At 38.4% G+C, this 15,996-nt stretch overlaps 1 protein-coding gene across 5 annotated transcripts in view; it reads right to left on the reverse strand.

The window, feature by feature from the left end:
* The window catches only part of LOC129728244 (uncharacterized), a 34,741-nt gene extending 25,222 nt beyond the window's left edge, over nt 1–9,519 (reverse strand). For 3 of the 5 annotated variants that reach the window (XM_055686661.1, XM_055686662.1, XM_055686665.1), the window contains exon 1: nt 8,385–9,519. The gene's annotated coding sequence lies outside the window, so the exon portion shown is untranslated. The remainder of the gene's footprint in view (nt 1–8,384) is intronic. The other 2 variants (XM_055686664.1, XM_055686663.1) reach the window with 2 other exon arrangements.
* Nucleotides 9,520–15,996: the final 6,477 nt, after the last annotated feature.

The raw sequence follows: 15,996 nt of genomic DNA on the forward strand, positions 1-15,996 counted from the left end.
AACGCGACTAATTTTTGTTATATAACATCACTAAACAGCCCGTCAAAGGCCACTCAGAAGATATGCTACTGATGTCGATAGAACCCGAATCGTGATCATAACCGAGCGACCTGGAAAATCGATCGATCGTCAAAAATGTAATTGGATTTTTATGACTTTACACACGATTGAATACGGTTGCGCCGGTCCGCCAAACTGGAAAATGTTTTTATTGCCATGTTAAAATCGGCAGTAACTGACATAAACGAACAGCGCGAACCGTGAACCGAATTCTGGAAGTGCATCGAAAGGATTCCTTCTGGGACGTAGTGTGTCCACATATCCCTTTTGAGCTGCACTGGATGCGAGTATTTGATCGCCTCGAGCCTTCAATCATTTTCCGTGGAATTTATGCAATACAAAGACATAATGCTATTGTTCCATAAATAACTGCATTTTACCATGTCAATTAATCTATTTCTTCTTCAAATTTCCATATTTTCTATCAATAAATTTTCTTCTGGATTGTATGAAGCGGCACACATTTCACGAAAGGCGGTAAAGAGGTAGAAAGATACTTTTGATTGACGTGCAGATGGCGCTGTTTTACAATCAGTCGTAATAGAGTGACATTCATTCGCGCGTAATAACATCTGATGCAATTTTTAAGTTTTTATATGACGTGACTAATAAAGTGGTTGAAATACGGTGTTTTTTGCTTGACCTTTTTTCTGTTTTAGGTCTCTATCAGCCATTAGAAACAAACTTTACAATATATTGTATTTTTTTTTTTCGTTTCCAGCCTGCTAGAGTTAACTAAAATCTTCTTTTCTAACGATAAATTAGATTTACATCAAAGTGAAGCTGTGTAAAAGTACTATTATTAAAAATTAATGATGTTGTACTGGAAGGTATAAATGAAAGGGATCCATATATCAAGTCCTACACTGAAATAAACACAAAAAATCGATTTAAAAAAATGGTCATCTCCGAATTAGCTGATTTTTTTTTTGTGAAAGACAACATTGTCGGCTAAATTTCGTCTATGGCTACATCGCGAGTAGAGCATATTCAAGAAAAATAAAGTCATTCCCAAAATATAAAAAAGTATATGCAAACTGAAACTAAGGTATATTATTTTTCCAGTGTAAAACAGTGTGAAAACAAGTAAAATTGAATGCCTAATTTCAATGTATTATGTTTATGTATGTACCTAAAATTCACTGTTCCTAGAAATATAACCATTGTTGTTCGTGAACATAAACAACAGATGATTTACCTGAATTATACATGTTGGAAACACTGCCCTGTGCGCTGCAACACCAGTCACGTTGCCCTCACGATGCGCGAGCTGTGACCGTGGCAACAGATGGAGCAGCTGCTCCATCATAAATTTGAAGCAAAGTGGCACTTTTTCGTAACATCACATGGGAAAGGTCCCTGTGACGCAATCGAAGGTACCCTCAAACGAATGGTAAAGAGAGGAAGTCTTGCCCGAGATAACGGAAATACTATTAAAACTCCACGAGAAATTTACGACTTATTATTAATTTCTGCTACATGCACAAAGAACAGTACAAAAAAATGTCAAAGGAATTTAAAGAACTACTCAGTCAAGTAAAACCTACACATGGAACACAGAAACTTTATAGCATTCACATCTGTAAAACAATGAATTTTACGTACATGCATACACATAATATATTGGAACTAGGTATTGAATTAAAATTATGTAATTGTATAATATAATAATATAATATTGTAATATAATAATTGTATAATATTGTAATTGTAATTGTTTAAAACAAAAATAATCGCAACATTTCGCAAGTATTTAATTCTATCAAGGTGTTTTACACTGAAAAAATGATATACCTTAGTTTCAATTTGCATACGTTTTTATGTTATTTTTGAGAACAACTTTTTTAAATATGCTCAACTCGCGATGTATGGACGGAATGTAGCCAACAATGTTCCATTCATCAAAAAAAATTCAGCCAATTCGAAGACAACCATTTCTTTTTAAATCGTTTCTTTGTGTTTAAATGGCATTTTTTCTGTGTAGTCCTTGGTATATAATTTTTTCCAAATTTTTTTTTTAATTTAGACAATTTACTAAAAGTTACTCATAGAACACTTTTTTGTAGAATTTACCGTTTTTGAATTATATTGATTTACAAAAAAATCGGCAAAAAAAGTTTTGCCCCTATCAGAAGACAGCCTTTACTAATTTTGGAAAAAATAAGTATACAGAGATGCTTAATTAGGTGATGTCTTCACACCCAAAAAGTTTCAACCAATTCGGAAAGGGTGCTTGCCAATCCTTAAAACGACTGGGGGCGAATTGCTTCATTGATTATTCTGAATTTCAGTACAGACGAAAAGGATTTGTTTACTTCTAGACATAAATACGTGAGAGGTAATATTGATATTAAATTTTTCCGCTGTATCACGCACAAAAATCCGTAGAAATCTGTATGAATATTTTCAAACGGACGTATCGCAGTTGGTAATAATAACAGATGTCTTCCATGAAAATGTTCCAATACCAATAAAACATTCCGAGCACTTCAAACTGAACACAGCACTGTCGATTGCGAAGAAAACTTTCATCCTAATGTTTCTGTATGGCGCTGAGCTAAAGTAAATTACAAACTTGATTTAAAATGAAAATACTTCCCATTAATTTTCATTGTTCAGCACGTGGCGTTAGTCTTAATTTAAACTAAAAGTATAAACGTAATCAACCTAGAGGAGACCTCGTGGGTACGAATCTTATTAGTAGAATAATGTCTTTTGATGTCAACGGACTCAAACAAGGGTTTATTCTCAGGCTCCCCACTAACCCTTCCTTCAAGTTGAATTCTGCAAACCTCGATGAATATCTTTTAACAAAAGCAAGTAGGTACCTTTTACAACAACACTGGCCAGAAGGAAATTCACTTAAAACCTCTCCAAAGAATTTTGGTGATAATATTGGCCGGAAGCAGCGTGGCTCGGAGTAGTAAGCGAGTAAAGGGGTCTTCCTCCGTTTCAAACTGCAAAAGAACAGGCGAATTCGGTAAACTAGTGGTTTTTGTTTTTCTGCAAGCTGCCTTTAGCGATATCCTAGCAGAACTTCGAATGGAAAACTTGAGTTTAAAAAAAGCAACATTTGCTTTGTTCGTAATAAATTCATATATTACGAGTTTCTTTTTAGATTAAGTCAAACTAATTCATTATGAATACGGTTTTTCACTCCGAGCAATTTGGAGTGGTACCGAAACATAAACAGTCGTTTTTATGAAGGCAATAAATTTTATGAATAAGATGTGTTGTACTATATAAAGCTATGCTCATACATTTAATAAGACAGACATCCAATCTAAATTCAAATTTATACTGAAAAGTAATGAGGTCGACGAAATTTGGAGACTCGTTTCAAGTCTCCGAATTCTCTGTCACATTTGTGAGAGAATAACAAAATCAGATATTTCATGTGGAATGTGAAAGTTGCGCCACCTACACGTGATCTCGTAGTTGTGTTTTGCTCATTGCTTCATTACTTGGAGCATTTCTTGCGAAGCGCGTGTCCCTTAGAAGAGTTGTAAAGCAAAATTCGCTTGAGTGATTCTTAGCGTCTCACTTGATGTTTTTCAGGTCGATATTAAATAGCAAATTTGTTTATCAACAATGCATGGTTGCTGCAGAAATCGCTTCTTCATTTAAGCGGCTTCGTAATCGTCAAAGCGATTATTACATAGGTGTCATATTTTCCTGTCCATTGTTTACAAGTTTCTACTCAGTTGAAGCAGTGCCACTCACTGGTGAGTTTTGCAAACGATTTGCTATTGTCTCAGATGGAGCAGTCGTCACGCAATTTTAACTGAAGCAATTGGTTGTATTAAGTGCTACGGATAATGGGAGCATCTTCAGCGGTAGCTCAATACGTAGCTGATTACACAAAATTAAAACGCAAAAAGTTCCTGTTTGCTTGACATGCAACCAGTGTCAGGAACTAAGTTTTAGTGAAACCACCCAAAACCAATATGGACTAAGGGTGCCCTCAGGGAGATTATTTGTTCGAATTCAATCAGAGCATACAAAATCTCTCGAAAATTTTCTGAAAGAACACTCAAAGCAAGCCATCCCAAATCACCCGAAATTAAATACAGCGTATAATTGTACCGTTTGATACAGTCCCTCGGACTGAGCCCCTCGATTCTCAGACCAAATTTGGCTAAACGACGACGTCAGAACTAAAGCCGAGAACGGTTGCATGTCGGGTAGCAATTTACTGCTTCACTGCTTCTAGGAAGAACGCGAGCCAACATCGAAATATCTTCAACGGATGCCGAGAGCTGGACACCAGTGAAGACTGTTTCGAAACCGAGAGATACGAGTCGCGAGAGATCCAGAGCTTGCAAATTTAATTACTGCTAAAATTTAAATTTAAATTGGTTGCGCTGTGTGCTTCCGGAGTGATTACTGCTGGGAAGCAAGGTTTTTATTCAGGCGGGGGTTTTCAGGTACCCCGGGGCTATAACTAGCACCGAGGAACAAATTCAGATTAGAAAAAAATCAATTTCAGAATTTATCAAGCATCTGTTGAAGAGTTATAGATATTTTTGATATTATCTTGCTCACCCACTTGGACATGTTATCAATAATACCAATCATTCTTGTTGCCCTCGGCAAACACCATGAGGCTTCAATCGGCTTCCTAAGCCAAACAAACGACGGAAAGTTTTGCTTTAGCGCACACACACAGTATGAACAGCTGGTCTCGAAATAGTGTACCGGAGCTAAATATGAGCCGACGAAAGAGCCGCAACCAGAGGCGATCCACACAACCAATGCGCGATCATACATATAACATTCCTTCGTATGATATCAATTTATTTATCATCCCATTTTGTAATTCCCCCCGGTTCGCCCGGAATTCCAGCAAGCGCGGCTTTGCAAAGCGCACTGAAAGGAACTCTTTGTACAAATTAGAATTGAATGAAGCTCCAGGGCTCGTGCTTACCGGTGTCGATACAACCGCTGCGGACGGAACGAACTCTAATAGTACAGAATGCAGAAAAAATAAATATTTGATGAATGTTCTCAATCCTCCGTGGGGACCCACTTCGGAAACTTCGTTCCTCTCCGCACGTCTGCCCAGAAAAGAAATGCAATCGTGGCTATCCCGTGGGCAAAGAACCGACTGTGACTTTATCGACATAATCTTAAAAAGAGGAGATTTTAAGTAGGCACGACCGACCGAAAGCGGGTTGAATGTGGGCGGGAGAAGACGTCGCAATTCGAACAGGAGAATTGATTGTGCCAATTCGAGCCACGACCGGTAGGCTTAGAGACCCGTTAGATCAGTTATTGACATAATCATGACATTTTCATCACCTGCTGATTGCCATATTTTCTCCTCACAGCAAGTGAGAAACGAACTGAGCTCGGTTTGGATGACTATAGCAGCTTGCATCTGTTTAGGGAACAGCCAGTCTCGTGGAGAGAAGGTGCGTTTAGTAGGATCAAACCCAGAGCTCCGTTACTGACGTAAATACTATCAACTTTATTTTCGTTTCCCCCTTCCAATCATTAGCAGCCTTTTGAGCAAGCAACAAGTAACTATTCGGACTCCACAGCTACAAACAAGTTAGTCGACGATCGAGCCTGACGTTTGCCGCTGTGTTTGTGTGTCGACTGTGGTACAGATATGTGCCTCTTTAGTCATCGCTGCCTGAACGCCGCGCTTCACGGTTCAGAAAGCACCATCATTTATAATGTTATTTCTTCTATATCTTTTACGTTCCTCCGCTCGAATATCCGTAGTTCCCCGGTCGCACCCGGAATCCATGACTGTACCCCTCTCTTACCTCAACCCCCCCCCCCTCCCCCACATCGCTTCCTCTAAAAGCATGTAATAGCGACTTATTTTCTAGTTTACTCATTGTCATTGTGCGCTAGAACGCGCCTCAACTGTCGGTCGGCCAGTTCGTTGTCCCCCGTTGCTTGGTCTTGCTCTGTACATCGCTCTAGCAGCGATTGGACGCAACTTTAAAGGTTTTACCAATGAGTACCATGAACCATGGTGGCGGAATTCAGAACGTTATTTGTTATCTGCCTATTGACTTTTAGATAGGATGCATCGGGCATGGCCTTCAAAAAGCTACACGATTGGGAGTCCCAAAATAGATTTTTTTGATTGCTCGCATCTTATTGAAATTTATGGTGAGCATTGCACCAGTGATGAATTATTTCATGGAACATCTCGTAATTTAACACTGAAACCGAGCCTTAGTTATGAAAAACTATATGGTATAAATGTAAAATATAACCAGAGGCAATTGAAATAGGTTGTAATCTATATTGAAATTACCGAAAAATTGGTTGCGTAACTAAAATAAAATGAGCTACACAAATTAGGAACCGTTTTTTGAGAGTTGAACATAATCGGGATTTTTCTAATTAATATAGTTGAAATAAACATTGAATGAAGTTTGAAAAATTAACATTAATCAATTTAATTTTCAATTCATCCTTGGAAAATATTTCGAGCAGAAGAAAAGGAGAATTTATACTATAAAAAAAAAGTCTAGGATTAAAACAATGAAGCAGGTGAAATAAAAATTGAAACTTTCATTCGAACAGAATTGGATCTGAATTTATGGAAAACAAAAATTGTAATAAAATGCAGCACATTGAAAATGAATTGAAACTTAAATCAAGCGAAATTGCAAAAAATAAATTAAATTAAGTTGAAGCAAAATAAAAAAAAATTTAAACTATGTCGTCAGCTGTATGAAAAAGTTTTAAAATATAGTAAAACAAAAACTAAGGGACAACATCATATAACAAAGAGTACTGATCAGAATGCAAGCTGACACAAAATTTTAACCAGATTCAAATAAAATTCTAGTGATACCAAATATTATAATATTTTAACAGTATTCAAGTTTAAACAATTTTTACTGAGGCTGCTTCAAGTAACTTTAGTCAGTCATTCACAAAAAGCTGCTAAACGGAGCCTACAAAAAATTAGAACGCCACCTCTAATAAATGTGAAATGCTAAATTATAAGCCTCCAAGTAATCTAATATTATTAGGCCTCTGCCATGCTGAACGCCAACGCGAGCGATCGGGCGAGATTCCCGCCGTAGGTTAATGAACAGCCGTAAGTAGAGCTGTTCATTAACCTACGGCAAAAATCTCACCCGGTCGCTCGCGTTGGCGTTCACCATGGCAGGGGCCTTACAATTTAGAATATCAGGAGAAAAAATCACGAAATTTCCGCAAAATTTCATTTACTTGTTGAATACAAAACGCTTATCGAGCGATTCTAGAAGCTCTGCCAAACATTCTAAAAATAAAATAAGAAAGAAATCTTAGCTTAGCCGACTTAGCCTTCGCCTCCAGGATTTTTTTCGAGATGGGGTTCAGATTTGAATTAGAGTTTGTGAGATCGAAATTCGGATTAAGATTGTGATCGGTTTATGATTAAAAATCGATCCATTGGGTTCGATATTCGCTGGGATTAGAATTGTAATTACAAGTGAGATTGAATGAGTTTTGATCAGAAATCGAAAGCTGCTAGAATTTGCTTATTTTTCATGAATCCTTCAACAGTAATTGTATGAGATATTTTCTATTTCATTTTATTCTAATTTACTCTTATCTGACGCCTGTTTATTGTTAGAAAAAGAGCCGAAATATAATAGGATTTGATATATAAATAATTTCATCATATGTAATACCATTTTCTTTAGAATCCACTAAAAATGATCGAACGAATCAAATAATCAGTTCGAACAGTTAGCATTACATAATTTCATTAAAAAATCATCATCAAACAAAGAGTACGAAATCCAACAAATGTCACTTGTCCATTTTACAATCACTTGAAAACCTTCCTTACTATCACGTCCAACACGCCGTGGTCGCCCATCCGTCCGGGCACATGGTATGGCTTGGAACCTCGGCCTCTTCGGCGTGGCAAAAGCGGAATCCAGCCAAAGAAAACAAAAAAAAAAACACCTAAAAACCTGAACTAAACAAAAAATTAAACATTCGAACGGAACGTTCGCACGAGTAACAACTACTTATCCGAACCGAAACGATTTTAGTTTTTCAATTTCTTTCAAGTCGGTGCCTTTTATGATTTTTTTTTTCTGCTCTTGCTATTTTTTTTGCTTCTTCTTTCACGTTTGCAGGAAACACGCGCTCTGGAAAGAAACGCGCGCGCGTCACTATACCACCCAACAAACACAGCAGCGAGAATACTGACGCGGCCACGAGGAGGGCGCTGATGTTTGGTTCTCCTCTTTAGTTTTCACATAACTAGAAAGTTCTTCCTGCTGGCCACATTGAAATGAGAACAAAATCGTGCCTCACAGAGGAGTACGGGAAGTAGAAGGAGGTGTACCTACCTGGTGTAAAGCGTATCTCGATTGCTCCTTGTTACGAATCTACTGGGCCGTTGGGAAAACGGTCAGAATGAAAAGTCGCCAGTCGCTTGCAGCAGGCCACGTGAAATGCACAGTTTACAAAAGGTAAATTTTTATGTTCGTTATTTTGGCTTAGCTATTCACTTATACAGCGTTTTTATACTGATATTTTAGAATTGTTTTGTTTCTTCTTAAGCGAATTCTGACGATGAAAATGCATTTTTTGTATTATAGTTGCTGTCTTAATGGTTTCTAATTTTTAATCGCTACGTTTAAACTACGATTGCAGTGCACTCTTAGAGCTATTGAAATACTTGTTTAATTTTTGGGGTGTGCTTTACTTAAGTATACTTTAAATGATAATTTAGTACGGTTAGACTATTAATGGTTTAAACTATGCGCTGAAATCACAAATTATCAATCTTGAAATAGTCTGTTTGCTGTTGTTCGATAAAAACATCATACTGTTCACTACTGGAACGTGCAGCTTTTCTTCAGCTGATTCTCTTCAGAACAGGAATCGTCAATCTTTGGTATCGGGGCAGTTTGTGATTCCCTGCTCATTTGGTTCTTGCACTTCTTTCTTCACAGCAACTTGGGTTAGTCGGCGGATCGGACGGTCGATGAAAAGTTAGTGAACCAAGTCCAATATAATCGTCGACACCGGTTCCCTTACACTGTCCGAGCACACAGACACCGATCGAGTTGAGAACTTGAGAAGCTTCTTTTGTGTTCCCTGGCCAGTAATATCTGCTTTGCGAGAGCTCACGGTTGTATTATTTTGCGGCTTCTCCCGGTTCGCTGTTATTCATTTTTTTTTGCTTTATTTAACGTCGTTTCGGTTCGACAATTTCTCACTTAAACACTACTGCACTTTGAGTCGTAGTCCTACCGAGAAGGGGAGCGGTGCATTGAACACAAAACTACTTAACGCACTCCTTCGGGTTTTTCACTTTAAAGCTCCACTCTAGAAACTCAACTGTCCCCAAATACGCGCGCACACTAGTTTTGAACCACAGAATCGTTTCTACTGGTTGAAAGGAATCAATCAGTTCTTATGTTCCTGGCTGGGGACTGCAGCTGAGATGCTCCGTAAAAGCGTCCAGCTTCGACAACTGCGCGCGCACTAATGAGACAGCTTTAGCCGAGCGGCAAACGAAAATGCTCTTCCACCGGCTCCGAACTCTACACGGACTGTACGGACCCCTGTCTGACGGTGACTATACATCGACAAAAACAGCAACGGGCCCCTTTGTGCTTGCAGCTCCTTTCGCTCTGTCTCTGTCTCCTAACCACCAGGTTTTCCCTTCAGCATACCGTCGGATCATTACCAGTCATTGGCTTGAACAAGAACGGGATAGCAACACGAATGGAACAACAACCAAAAAGACGTAAACTAGTACAAACATACGTGCGCTTCCTGCTGCCTCCCTCATCGTCACACACAACCAACAGCGGGTTGTCAAATTATGCTGCCGTACGTTTTGCAGGCATTGGAACCAACAACACGTTTCAAATGGGTTGCGATAGTAGAATTGATATACTAGAGCAACGATTGAGGCTACTTTTGACTTCGACTTATAACAAAAATATGCAGGAAGCAGTTAGATATTAACACAAACTAAAAAATATGTCCAATGCGGACTCAGTTCTTAATTAATTTTACGTGAGGTTGGAGAAATTGTTGCATCAGAGCGCGACACTCTCACTCTATTGTATTACTTCTCGTGCTAAGATGTGGTGTACGTTCAATTCACTTATCAGGCGGCAGTAGCCTGCTCGTCTCAATGATTTACATTGACAGGGTGTAGCATCGAAGTATACAATGCTTACTAAGCATTTATAATCATAACATGTTCTTTTTTTACATCATGGCATAACACGAACAAGCGCATCAACAAAAGCGATAATATGTTGCCCTAGAACGATTATAACTTTTAAACCATTTTCGTGAGCTACAATCCCTCTTTTTGCAGTTTGAGCTCTAAGGTAAAATCTATGTTTACCAGTGTAATCGAATGTGTACGCTTACAAAATCAAATCTCTAAATATTACCTCGCGTGATGTTTGAAGAACTCACTATCGACAGAAAACCTAAGCCTAACCAAAAACAAAACACAGCTAATAGCTGATCCAGGAACTCATTCAACAGTAGCTGGTCTTTTCAATGGAACCTCTTGAGCCTCTGTTCATAAAACTAAGAAAACGTCTGCCTAAATAAGTTTCACGGCACTAGTTGTGCTTGATCATAACGTTAAAGCTATTTCGAGGCAAGGAAACGTTGTACAATTGTATCACTATACATAGCTACACATTTGATTCCTAGAAAATTGCAAAACAAAACATAAGGATCGAAATTCTTGAAAAAGTTCCTCGTTTGACGTTTCATAATCTGCAGCTGCGGACTGCTAAGTTATGCTCTTGTAACTTTCCATAACTAGAGGTTACTGCGCTTTCACGGTGCTCCCACAGACCGTTATTATCAAACAAAAAATACCATCAAAACGGTGAACGTCAGTTTGTTCGTTATGATGTTCTAAATCTCCGGGTGAATTTTTGAAAAAATCGTTGGTGGCATTTTTAAGTTATTTCCACTTCATGTGAAAATGGCCGTTATTTTTGGGAAATTTATACACACCGGACCAGTTATTGGTTTTAGCCTCTAAGGTTTCAATGGTACTTTGTAGGTGTAGAAATTTTGTCTACCTATAAGCAATTTGCATAACCAAACAACAAGTCTAAGCTTTGAAAAATGCTTAACTTCTTCATTTCAATAAAAGTTATATGATCCAGCGGCAAAACCTGTATTTCAAGTTATGCTGTCATTACTGAAGAAAAACCTCAAACTGTAGTAGGCGTTGAAAATTGGCAGGAGTGTCAAAAGGTTGCGTTGAAAAATTTGAATCATAGTAGACATCGTTGTTTGTCTGTCTATATTGCCAAAGCATAAGAGTCCCATATGACTTTTAGGCAAATTTTAGTTTATATTGTCAATGTATCTTATTTTATGCAAATTTTCGTATGCCTCAATAAAATTTGAACATTTGTTCTGAAAAATACTGGAAAAATACCAAACCTTGTCTGTCCCATATTGAAAATAAAGGCATACGAGTCCCATCCTAAGTATATCCTTCTAAGCATCGGAAATGAGTGGAATTAAAGTGTCAGTAGTGTAGCCTTACGGTCTACATCGATTTCTCGTAAACTGTTTGATGATGTTGAAGATGATTGTAGACTCTATGTCGAACGAGGTTTCATCTATCAGGTTTAGTTGCTTTATGGTAAGTAGCATGCACCGGTCCGTGTTGAAATCTGTTGAAACCAAACCATTATATTGCAATTCATAAGATCCAATGTGGCAATTTCAAAAAAATTTGGATTTGATAAACTGCTCACATGACATACACAATAAGGAATTATAATAAATGCCTTGGCCCTTCTTAGAAATGCATGGAGACTGATATGCTTTTATTTTTTATATATAGAGGAGAATAAAGGTCGAGTCCCATCATTTATTTTCAAGCCTGGAATTCATGCGAAAGTTCTTAAAACTCATGGAAATATATAATGTTCCACCTCATAAACATACATTTGAATAAATCATACTTTTTGTTGAATCATAGTTATTTGCATCAAATTCAAGATTAGAACTTCAATTGCAATTTTCTCAATTGTGAGCATTTCCATATGGGACTCTTATGCTTTTATGGGTAGTATATGTCTGTCTATTTCCAATGGACTCAGAAACTACTGAACCGATTACTGTGCAAATTTGCACTCAGAGGCTTTCGAGTATCAAAAATGTAATAAATATCTTAGTATTGCTCTATCTCATTAGCGTCGGCAAGTCATCTGAGACTTTGGTATATCTCAGTGGCGTAGTAAAATGAAAGAAGGAAGGGAGTATGAGTTATGTCATCATTTATTAAGGTGAAACCTCATAGAATCCAAAAATGGCCGACTTCGAATCACCACTTCGAATTTTCGAAAGCACAAGACTCGGAAATAGTGAATGCGTTCTTTGTGAAAATGCTTCTTTGATTTACCACAGCAAACATAAAATAGAATTTTCATAGGGAACGCAATGAGTATTTCCGAGTCTTGTGCTTTTGAAAATTCGAAGTGGTGACTCGACGTTGGTCATTTTTGGATTCAATGAGGTTTCACCTTAATAATAATTCGAATATTTAATTCGATACATAGAGATCCTAAAGCAACAGGTTTTATCTATCTCATTAGCGTGGTCAGGAAGGGGGTGTAGCAAGGATGAATTTGTTCTTTGTAAACTCCAAAATACCAAACTCGATCATTATGCCAACTTGTAGACGTCGATTCTCAAATCCGAGGTAAATTCCCGTGCAAATAATTTGTCGGTATCACAGTGGCGTAGCTGAAGGTTATATTTTTGGTTAATGGCTTCATTTCAACTTTAGCTTCGGTACAAGCAGTCGAACCCTACAACCGTAAAACTGAGTTGAGAAGAATTTATCTATCTACCTTTTATTGTTTTTGTGTTAATATGGTCGAGCGACCTCTCACTAATATAATTTATATTGAAATGAAGAAATTACGTCCTTCTCTAAGCTTAGGCTTGTTTTTATATTATGTAAATTGCTTATAGGTGGGCAGATATTTATACTTCAAACTACCTTTGGAATCTGAGAGACTAAATCCAATAACTGGTCGAGTGTGTATAAGCTTCCTACGGATATCGGCCATTTTAACATGAAATGGACATAACTCAAAAATGCCACTAACGATTTTTTCAAAAATTTACCCAGAGATGGAGAACATCATAACGAACAAACTGGCGTTCACCGTTTTGATGGTATTTTTTGTTTGATAATAACGGTCTGTGGGAGCACCGTGCTTTCTGGAGCTTTTTCTATTTTGTATGGAGAAGGCATCACTACGCCGTATGTGTATCAGGGCCTATAATTATGGTTCCCGAAGAGTTGAATTTCTATAAGAAACCCGGACCTAAGACCGATTGAAGAATATTAGTCGATTTAAAAGGGTTAATTGAAGATGAATTGATGAACTGCATGTATTGAGAAAGGTTTTATGCGAAGAACCAGACGAGAGCAAGTGGTATCATCAAGTATCATCCAGGAAAAGGATCTCGAACAGAAACATAGTGTTGTGGTGGCCTTGTTTCGAACTGCAGTAACATAAACGATATGGAGGGGAATGTCTAGCTATTGGGATGACATCTGCCTTGATGAAGATCGTGAAGAGGCGCCTTAAGCGAAATCTTCGACGCAGTGCCACTCAATTGGCGGTGGATCTCAGGGTATCTAATCGAAGTATCCGGAGGATCCTGAAAGATAAACTTCAGGCCAAGCCCTACAAGATACAGATAACTCAAAACCTTTCAGTGAGGCAGGAAGAAAGGTTGGAGAATATAGAAACTCATAACCGTGAACAGTTCGTGAGTAAACAGAAAAAAAACAAAAATCGGTTGCCATAAAGATCACGAACCTATACCGTCAGAAACCAACATCGGAGATAGTTCAGACCGTCCCCGAAAGAATGAAGATTAACTTAAATACTTATCGAGAACTAGTTGTACAAAACGTCTTTGAACCGTGGGCACTTCATCATTCTCTAACGGTACTTGGAGCCGGCTTACAAAGCAATAAAAACCCAACTCTGGATTGCGGAATGTTTTCTTAAAAATTAAACCAGCCAATTTCCATACATGAGATATTTTAAATTTCTGTTGTCTTCAACAATAATAAACTGGTTTCCTCCTCCATTGTCAATAAAGTGCGATTTTCGTCGTGGTTTTTTCTTTCTTTTTCTATCCATTCATGATTTGACCTTTCAAAAACATACCTGAAACGGTCTCCATTTCCTTTTCTTGAAAGAAAGACTGAAAAAAATCATGCAATGGACGCTGATTTTACACATGCTAAAAATACTATATGAAAGATTTCAAGATCTTGCTCCAATGCCCAAAATTAAATAAAAAAGATCATGCTTTTATGTAAAAACCCAAGTTTATCCACCTAGCGATATAATTTGGCCTTTCTATACGAAAATACTATAGGTTAGTACACAAGCTTCAAAATAGGAAAACATTTTTCTGTTTTTCCTCTGCGCCAGATAATCCAAGATACTTACTTACTTTCCTTACATGGCGACAGTTAATAAAGATCCTATGCTGAATCCAGAACACCCCTTCGTAAAGCTCAGTCTTGGGCTGCTCCTCTCCAGTCACCTCTTACAATCGCTGCTCGGGCATCCTCGTCGACCGCACACAACCTACGCCTCGATCCGGGTCTGCCTCGAAGTCGTCGGCCTCTATCCGAGTCATCCGCTATATGCACTACGTGTTTCATCAGCTTGACGATATCAGCGTATTTTTAATACTTCGTACAGCCAGCGTTGCCAGGTCATTTTTTAAAAAATCTGGAAAAGGCAAAATAAAAATCTGGAAAAAATCTGGCAGTCATTTCGTGGGGTGAAAGGTTAATTTTTCGGGTAAAAGTCTTGGTGTACGCAAAATTTGAGGTGACAAAATTGCAAAATTTCGCGCCAAAATTGAACTGATCACCTTTTTGCGGAACAGAGAAAACAAAATCTGGATAAAATCTGGATCATCCATGAAAAATCTGGATAATTTGACATCAAAGCTGTTTACCTGGATACATGTCCAAAAATCTGGATAATCCAGCTAAATCTGGATACCTGGCAACGCTGCGTACAGCTCGTGACTCTCCGATCGACCTCCTCCACGTCCACAATTGATGCACCAGCGGGAGGATCAGTGCCCCGTAGAAGAGTAGAGCGTTAAATTTTGCGCGAATCTGAAGCCTACAGGACCTAAGTTGGCTACGTGATCCACATTAACCCCTGTTTGCTGTCACAATCCGCCCACCTTCATTATCACACGTTCCTCATCCATCACCGCCGCAGCACCAACGCTCGTAGAACTACTACGCTCTCTGTCAGCCACCATGTACTTCGTTCTGGTAGTGTTTATGGTAAGTCCGATTCTCGCCGCTCCCGTTCTGGAACTGTAAAGGCCTCCTCAACAGCTCTACGATTTTCACCAATGACATCGATGTCGTGCGCAAAGCCTAGAATCATATGAGACCTTGTGATGAAGGTGCCGCTTCTCTGCACACCTATCCTTCGTACAGCACCTTCCAAGACAATGTTAAACAGCAAACTCGAGAGCCATGCTGCCGATCATCCATTGTTACAAACGCGTCCGGAATTCCGACCGCTGTCCTGGGACTTAATGTGAAACCGTCATAAGTTGCACGACTCAGCTTGATCAGTTTAGTTGGAAAACCATGTTCAAGCATAATCTGCCACAACTCGTTGCGTTTCACTGAGTCGTACGCCGCCTTTAAATCTATAAACCTCACTGGTATTCACCAACAAAGGCTTCCTGCAACGGTCCATGGAGCAGAATGCAGGAGAGAATTTCGCATACGGAATTGAGGATGGTTATGTCTCGAGTCGAGTCCATGTTTCTTCTTATAGTTAGAGGTAGTTTTGGAAAAAAATCAAATTCAAATAAAAGACAACATGCAAACGTGATAAATACACATTAAAAATAATCAGATATGCTGAGTACTAA

This window comes from Wyeomyia smithii, chromosome 3, assembly GCF_029784165.1.
Source record: "Wyeomyia smithii strain HCP4-BCI-WySm-NY-G18 chromosome 3, ASM2978416v1, whole genome shotgun sequence".
NCBI lineage: Eukaryota > Metazoa > Arthropoda > Insecta > Diptera > Culicidae > Wyeomyia > Wyeomyia smithii.